We start from the raw sequence: 7,809 nt of genomic DNA, 5'->3' as shown, positions 1-7,809 counted from the left end.
GCCCCTGTTGTGGTGGGACACGTGGAGGGCCACCGATATGCGGATGAGCGTGTTTGGGGTGGGTGGGTGCTTCTCTCGGGGCGGTGTAATGTTTAGTAGGTGTGCCTTCTCTTCAGGAAGCAGTATGCAGGTGAGGTCACGTTTCCGATTGTGTAGTTGGGCGCTTTGTGAGTCGGTTTTCGATCAAGCTTTGTTTGTATTTGCAGATGCTTCCACATCCAGTACCGTGTCATGTCGTTCAGTGGAGTGTCATGACTACTTCTCTGACTGTCACGTCAGCGTATGGGAGCGAAGGCCCGTGTACAAAGGACAAGAAGATCTTGAGAGCGGGAGCGGCTGTCAAAGTTAAGTCTCTGCCGAAGGGTTCGGTAGCCAGAAGTATTTGAGCCATTGAGGCTCCTCATTTAGGGGCAGGAGTCCTCTAAACTCTCCCCATTCTGAATGGGCACGTGAGGGGTGGGCGGGAGCTCGTTGCACGGAGGGAGCGTGCGTTTCCCCCTAGGGAAGGTCGATCGCTGGCAGAGTGACCTGTCCGTAACTAGAGATGCTCCGTTCTCAGTTCTTCTTCTCTCGTACACAGCACTGGGTTTGCATCACAGGTCACCGCTTCCAACTTGTGTTCTCCTCTACGTGGTGGTGGTTTTCCGAGGAGGATGTGAGCATCCTAGTTAGCGATGGGCTCCCGTTTTGGTGAGACACGGGGAGGGCCACCGATATGTGGATGAGCCTGTTTGAGGTGGGTGGGTGCTTCTCTCGGGGGGTGTAATGTTTAGTAGGTGTTCCTTCTCTTTAGGAAGCAGTATGTAGGTGAGGTCATCTTTTGTATCGTGTATCTGGGAGCTTTGCGAGTAGGTTTTTGGTCAAGCTTTGTTTGTATTTGCAGATGCTTCCACATCCAGTACCGTGTCGCCTCGTTCCATGGAGGGTCGTGACTAGTTCTGTCACGACATAGCTGTGCATCGGTGCCGGATGGACGCCGACATATGGGAGCAAAGGCCCCTGTACAAAGGAAAAGAAGATCTTGGGAGCGGCTGTCAAAGTTGAGTACATAAGAATGGCCATAGCGGGTCAGACCAAAGGTCCATCAAGCCCAGTATCCTGTCCTCTGACAGCGGCCAATGGCAGGTGCTCCAAAGGGAATGAACGGACAGGTTATCATCAAGCGATCCATCCCGTCACCCGATCGCAGCTTCCGGGAAACAGAGGCTAGCGACACCATCGCTGCCCATCCTGGCGAAATAAGTATCTGCCGAAGGGTTTGATGGTCAGAAGTATTTGTGCCATTGAAGCTTCTTGTTTAGGAGCAGGAGTCCTCTAAACCCTGCCCATTCTTAATGGGCGCATGAGGGGTGGGCAGGAGATCGTTGCACGGAGGGAGCATGCGTTTCCACCGAGGGAAGGTCGATCTCTGGCAGAGTGACCTTTCCGTAACTAGAGATGCTCCGTTCTCAGTTCTTCTCTCCTATGCAGCACTGGGTTTACATCACAGGTCACCGCTTCCACCTTGGGTTCTCCTCTACATGGTGGTGGTTTTCTGAGGAGGATGTGAGCATCCTAGTTAGCGATGGGTCCCAATGTGGTGGGACACGTGGAGGGCCACCAGTATGTGAATGAGAGTGTTTAGGGTTGGGGGGTGCTTCTTTGAGGGGGGTGTAATGTTTAGTAGGCATTCCTTCTCTTAAGGAAGCAGTATGCAGGTGAGGTCATGTTTCATATTGTGTAGTCGGGTGCTTTGTGAGTCGGTTCGCAGTCCAGCTTTGTTCGTCTTTGCAGATGCGTCCAGATCTGGTGCCATGTTGTTCCGTGGATGGTCGTGACTACTTCTCTGTGACCGTGTCACGACATTGCCGTACAGCTGTCAATGTATGGGAGCGAAGGCCTGTGTACAAAGGACAAGAAGATCTTGAGAGCGGGAGCAGCTGTCAAAGTTAAGTCTCTGCCGAAGGGTTTGATAGTCAGAAGTATTTGTGCCGTTGAGGCTTCTTGTTTAGGGACAGAAGTCCTGCAAACTCTGCTAGTTCTTAACCGGTGTGGGAGGGAGCTCATTGTACGGAGGGAGCGTGTGTTCTCTGTGGAGGAAGGTCGATTGCTGGCAGAGTGACCTGTCTGTAACTAGAAATGCTCCGTTCTCTGTTCTTCTCTCTTACACAGCACTGGGTTTGCATCACTGGTCACCACTGCCTTGTTTGTCTGTCCTCTACTGGGTGGTGGTTTCCTCAGGAGGATGTGAGCATTGTAGTTAGCGATGGCCACAGTCAGGGTGGGAAAAGGCCATGAGTATCGTGTAATTTTTGAGTATGTTGCGTCTTCATTTTAACTGTATAGAAGTAGTTGGTTGCTCCTTCATTGTGGGTATGAATGTGTCAGGGCTTTTTTGGGGTGTTGAATAGGTCAGTTTAGCAATGGGAATGTGGTATTGCGCCGTTGCGGCATTTAGCAATAATGTGGCATTTATCGTTTGCGTGCCACAGGGGGATTGGAGTCCAGAACCGAGGGAATAGGCTGGGGCAAGCGCAGCCCGTTTGGTCTACGTGGTGCCAGCGGGAGCAGAGGAGCTGGTTGCGTCCATGAGGTAAGCGTTAAGTTAGAGCTTTCAGTGCACTTCTCTCAACGGGAGTGTGGACTTTGCTGTGTTAGGTGAGGGGGGCTTATTATGCACGGGTTCTCCACCAGTTTTGTACGTGTGAGACAACAGATGGAGAAGACAACATTTGGGTTAAGGTGTCGCTTCTTATCTAGCAGAAGGTTGGATTTAGGTGGGTGGTTAGTGAGGGTGTTGTCACGTGTGCCCTAAAACGTTGAGTATTTTTCCTCGAACATATTGTGGATGTGTGATGCGGGTGTGGAGATGTGTTAGATGTCTTTTGGGGCAGGGGTAGCAGTGGGGAGGGGAGTGTGGAAAATACGTAGGGGGACTGAGTTGCAATACTAGGGAGGGGTGAGGGATCTCATGAGCTGTGATTCCGGGGTTTGTTACCGTAGATGGTTTCTTGCAGAAATAGGGTGGGATGTGTTGCATCATCCTTGGGTTTGACGGTTAGTACTTGTTGGATCATTTATTTTGTGTTTGCAGGTACTTAAGAGGCTTCAGGAGGTGCGGTTTGGAAAAGAATGTCGTGCAAGGTGCGTGTGAGTACTTTTACGGTCCTTCGTGGGAATGGCAGCGGTGGAGGGAAAATAGAGAGCCGACCTCACGTGCTTCCAAGCTGTCTCTTGTCACACATCACTGGTGCTCGCTGCTTTTTGTCATGTACGTAGCTAATTTCGGTATTGGTTGGGCGGTGGTTCGGTGGGAGGAGAGGGAGCGGAGCGTCACCCGATCAGTCATAACTTGTAGCAACGGTTACCATTGGGCGGGGATGAACGAAGGGTCACAGGAAGCTGCTGTGAGGTTTTCTCAGTGCGTGTGTCTGAATCGCAGATGTTAGCGCTGGATACTTTTATAGGCATTGGTGTGTTTTCAGTGTCTAAGGATAATGAGCTGATGATGAAAACGTGATGAAATGAAGAGTAGATAATGTGGGTGCATCCGGGGACATGGAAATGTGACAGTCCTGTGTGGCGGTAGAGGAAATCGTTGTTTGGTCGAGGTAAGTATTGACTAAATTGTGAATATGGAGAACCATTTCCTATATTTGCATGCGGTGGGGTTCTGAGCAAAGAGATTGTCAAGCTGTGTTTTGAGTTTAATATCGGAAGGAGATGTTGGGATTTGGGTAGGGAGTGTAATAGCATCGGTGAAATACAATTGATTTGTGGTGTGGAGGTTTCCCATCAGTCAAGGTGCTCGGTCCTCAATGCTTGTTGTAAATATTGGGGTGTGAAGTCCCGGTGATGGTAATGTATTCTCTTCCTCTGCTCACCATTGGTGTGTTCTGAAGATGGTTTGAGATAGTCTTTAGGCTGTTGGTTGGTACTCAGTGCAAGTGTTGGTAAAGTTTTTTGTCATTGTAGGTTCTGTGCAAAGACGGGGTCCAATTTGGCAAAGAACCAGTGAAGTTGAAGTATGACTGTGGGGGGCATGAAGTACTTGTTTCCCAAAATGGAAGTTGGAGTCAATGTCAGGTTTGCAAGTTAAGTATGGTTATTGATCATGGTATTTTTGTTGGTCTGTTCTATGTTGAAGATGGGAAATGTGTTTCACTGGGTGCATGTCAATGGGAATTTCATGTGCTTTTGTTGTGTGTGTTTTAGAATCTGAGATGTTTAGGATTTGTTCTACAGCAGTTGAATGTGTGATCCTGTTTTTGATCCTCATAGGAAGCTATTTCCGTCCGTGTGGTCTGAAGGTATCGGTGTTACTGGAGAAGACCCTCGTTTGGAAGAATTGGGGTTTGAACGTATATTTTTTGGGTTGCGATGTGAAGTGTCCTCTGTTCGATGGCTAGAATGTAGTAGAGCAGTGGGGCTGGTGTCACTGTGTTCTGCTATCTAACAGATGTTACGAATTACATCTGGTAGGACACGCACACATGTGCTACGAATTACAGCTGGTAGGACACGCACACATGTGCTAACTTTTCTTAACAGTCCTCCCTTTCTTTTTGTACGTCAGTAAGCTATATCGGGGCTGAGTAACCGCGCTGCAGGGTTAGCAACTGCCGACAGCACATACTGCAGCATTGCAGGCATACAAAAAATAACACAAAAACAATAACAGTCAAAAAAAGTAAATACAAAATACGCCGTCCCCAAGTCCCCACAGCCGGGAGCCATGCGGTGAGCCAGTCCCAGACCTCCTGGAATCCGGCGCTGGTAGTGTCGAGGCTGATGCGGTGGAATAGGGCTGCCTGTTGCTTGAGGATGTGGATGTCAGTTTCCACCCTATGGTGCTGATTTACAAATACACAACAGCTTGAGTTGACCAGAGCACAAACCCCCCCCTGATTTGCAGGGAGATAATCCAGGGCTAGGCGGTTTTGCAATGTAGTTTGGGATAGCTGAGTGACTTCAACTTGAAGGGCCGACAGAGCATCTGCAGTAGCATTTGCCATTAATTCCAAAGCAGCTGAAATATTAACTATAGCTTTTTCCAGCTCGCTTACTCCCAACCATGGCAGAAACCAACGCACAAAGGAGTGAAAGCCTTTGGGCCATTGAGAAAGGGGGTTTAAAGGAGTACTTCGTCGGTCCCTCCATACTAGATTGCGGCTCTCTCCCCGGGTCAGGTTCTGGTGTACTGTCACGGCGGGTACTACAGCCCCTATGGTACATGTACCACACCATCCTGCTGGGAGAACCTTATAGGCTGTATGATTGCATAACCAATACCAGCCAGACCCCTCGGGGACTGGCCACGGGGCTCTGGAGTAGGTAGAGGGGCCTCCTGCACCAGAGCTGATTTGGGTGGTGTCCTTGCACCCCACAAAATTCCCTACAAAAACTGTATTTTCTATGCCCTTACGTCGTGACACACATAAAGCATAGTTACCCTGGGCCACCATATCAATAGACCATATTTGGATTGTAACATTCCAATTAAATGTAGTGTTTGCCCATAGCTTAGTTTGAAGTGTTCGATTAAGGGGGATTGGTACCCCTACCAACGGGACTCCCTGACCTAAATATGTGGGGGTATGAATACAAATCCAACACTGCGTTCGATTTACACCCTGTTTGATAGCACGGGTTAAATTTAAGAAGCTATTGCCCTCCCATCCTTGTACTGGACTTGGGAATAGGGAGAGGGCCCCCCCGGCAAACCATACCAATGTCGACATCCTCCCCTGTACCATACAAAAAACACTACCCCTAATGTAAGTCCAATAGACAGGAACACAAAAAGTCCTGGTGGGCTGTGAAGGTCCCAGTAGCTGGAAAGCTCAGTCCATGGGTTGGTTGTAGTGTTCATTCGTGAAGTGGCTCGTCTGCTGGCTCGCCAGGGTCAGGTGGGGGTTCTGCTGCCAACTTGACGTAGCTATGGTGAATCCAGGAACCTTTACCTGCAACTTTTAAAGCAGAATAAGTACATAACAGAACCTGGTACGGCCCCTCCCACCGGGGTTCCAGGGGGTCGGTGCGGGGGATCTTTTTTACCATTACCCAATCCCCTGGCTTAAAGGAATGAACCTGTAACCTAAGGGTGCGGTTTGAAACAACTGAGCTTCAGACTAGTTGTCAGTCAGCTCCTTTTGCAGTCTAGCAACATATCTGGCCAAAGTTTCATCTCCATCCAAGAGGCTAGCATGTACAGGAACATAAGTTCCCGGGACTAAAGCTGGCCTCCCAAACAGCACCTCAAATGGGGACAGGCCTAGGGGCATGCGTGGCGTCCGTCTTATATGCCATAAAACTATAGGCAAGGCCTCTGGCCACTTAAGTCCGGTTTCCTTACAAAACTTTGCTACCATAGTCTTTATTGTTCGGTTCATGCGTTCCACCTGACCTGCAGACTGGGGGTGGTACGGGGTGTGTAACTGTTGAGTGATCCCCAAGCACCGGTACAGTTCCTCCAAAATCTTTGCAGTAAAGTGTGAGCCCCGATCTGAATCAATGACTTCAGGGACACCAAACCTGGGTACAATGTCTTTCATTAAGAACTTGACCACAGATCTTGCATCTGCCTTTCTGGTTGGTATTGCTTCAGGCCATCCGGAAAGTTGGTCCACTATAACAAGAAGGTGGTGAAACCCTGCGCATTTAGGCATTTCTGCGTAGTCCATCTGCAAGCGCTGAAATGGGAAGTTTGCCCAGGGTCTCCCCCCTTTTGAGTTGGCATCGAGCCGAGTCTTAGCAGAGAAGGCCAGGCAAGTAGGGCAGGAGCCAAGAACTCGCTTTACCGCAGGATAAACATGCGGTGCTGCCCAGAACTTTAGTATAGCAGCCACTGTGCCCTGAATACCAGCGTGACCCAGGGAATGAAAATAATGAGCAGCTGCGAGTAGATAACGACGGGGGAGAATAGGTTTGTTTCCGATTCGCCAAACCTTATCAGAGCCCTTAGATCCCTCCCAGCGTTTCCAGTCGTGCAGCTCCTCCAAGGATACGTCAGCATACAGCAGTGTCCAGTCAGCAGGTGGGAAGGACACATCCAGGGGGAGGGAAGCCGAAACCAGAAGGGGCTGTAGAGCTGCAGCCTTTGCAGCTGAATCAGCTAATGCATTGCCCTGAGACACAACACTGTTAGACTGCCTGTGCGCATAACAATGAACCACCGCCACCTGGCGAGGGGCCTGAATAGCTTCCAAAAGGGCAGAAATGAGAGGGCCATTAGCGATTTTCGTGCCTGAGGAGGTTAAAAATCCTCGTTGCTTCCAGAGCTGGCCTGTAGCATGACAAACCCCAAAAGCATACTTAGAGACCGTATAGATGGTAACAGTTTTCCCTGAAGACAATAAGCAAACCCTGGTAAGCGCGTGTAACTCTGCACCCTGGGCGCTGAAGGAAGGTGGTAGGGGGGCAGCCTCGATAACGTCTGCCTGAGAGGTAACCGAATAGCCCGAGACCCGGCGGCCATCTAAATAGTACGAGGACCCATCTGTGAAAAGAAGTAAATCGGGCTTAACTAAAGGGGAGTCCACTAAATCCGGGCGGGGCTTACCATCTTGCGCGACGACATCCATGCATACATGGTGAGGGGTACCGTCCTCCGGGAGGGGTAGCATTGTGGCTGGATTGAGGACGTTACAGCGGCGTAAAGTAACGTTGTCAGCAGCCAACAGGATTAGTTCATATTTGTGAGCCCGCTGTGGAGACAATGCCTGTGTAGAATGCTGTTTTAAAAGAATTTCAACCTCATGAGGGACCCAAACAGTCAGAGGGTGCCCCAAAACAATAGGTCGTGACCGTTCAACCATGACAGCAGCAGCA

The 7,809-nt window shown here is 49.8% G+C and overlaps 1 long non-coding RNA gene across 1 annotated transcript; it reads left to right on the top strand.

The window, feature by feature from the left end:
• Positions 1-832: 832 nt before the first annotated feature.
• On the top strand, positions 833-4,523 carry LOC119564658. Its single transcript, XR_005223627.2, has 4 exons — positions 833-2,572; positions 3,074-3,123; positions 3,465-3,590; positions 3,955-4,523. It is a non-coding gene; the product is annotated as an uncharacterized LOC119564658 (long non-coding RNA).
• Positions 4,524-7,809: the final 3,286 nt, after the last annotated feature.

The sequence above is a fragment of the Chelonia mydas genome, chromosome 28 (assembly GCF_015237465.2).
Source record: "Chelonia mydas isolate rCheMyd1 chromosome 28, rCheMyd1.pri.v2, whole genome shotgun sequence".
Classification (NCBI taxonomy): domain Eukaryota; kingdom Metazoa; phylum Chordata; order Testudines; family Cheloniidae; genus Chelonia; species Chelonia mydas.
The sequence above is the reverse complement of the archived record's forward strand: the minus strand, read 5'-3'. Positions and strand labels throughout refer to the sequence as shown.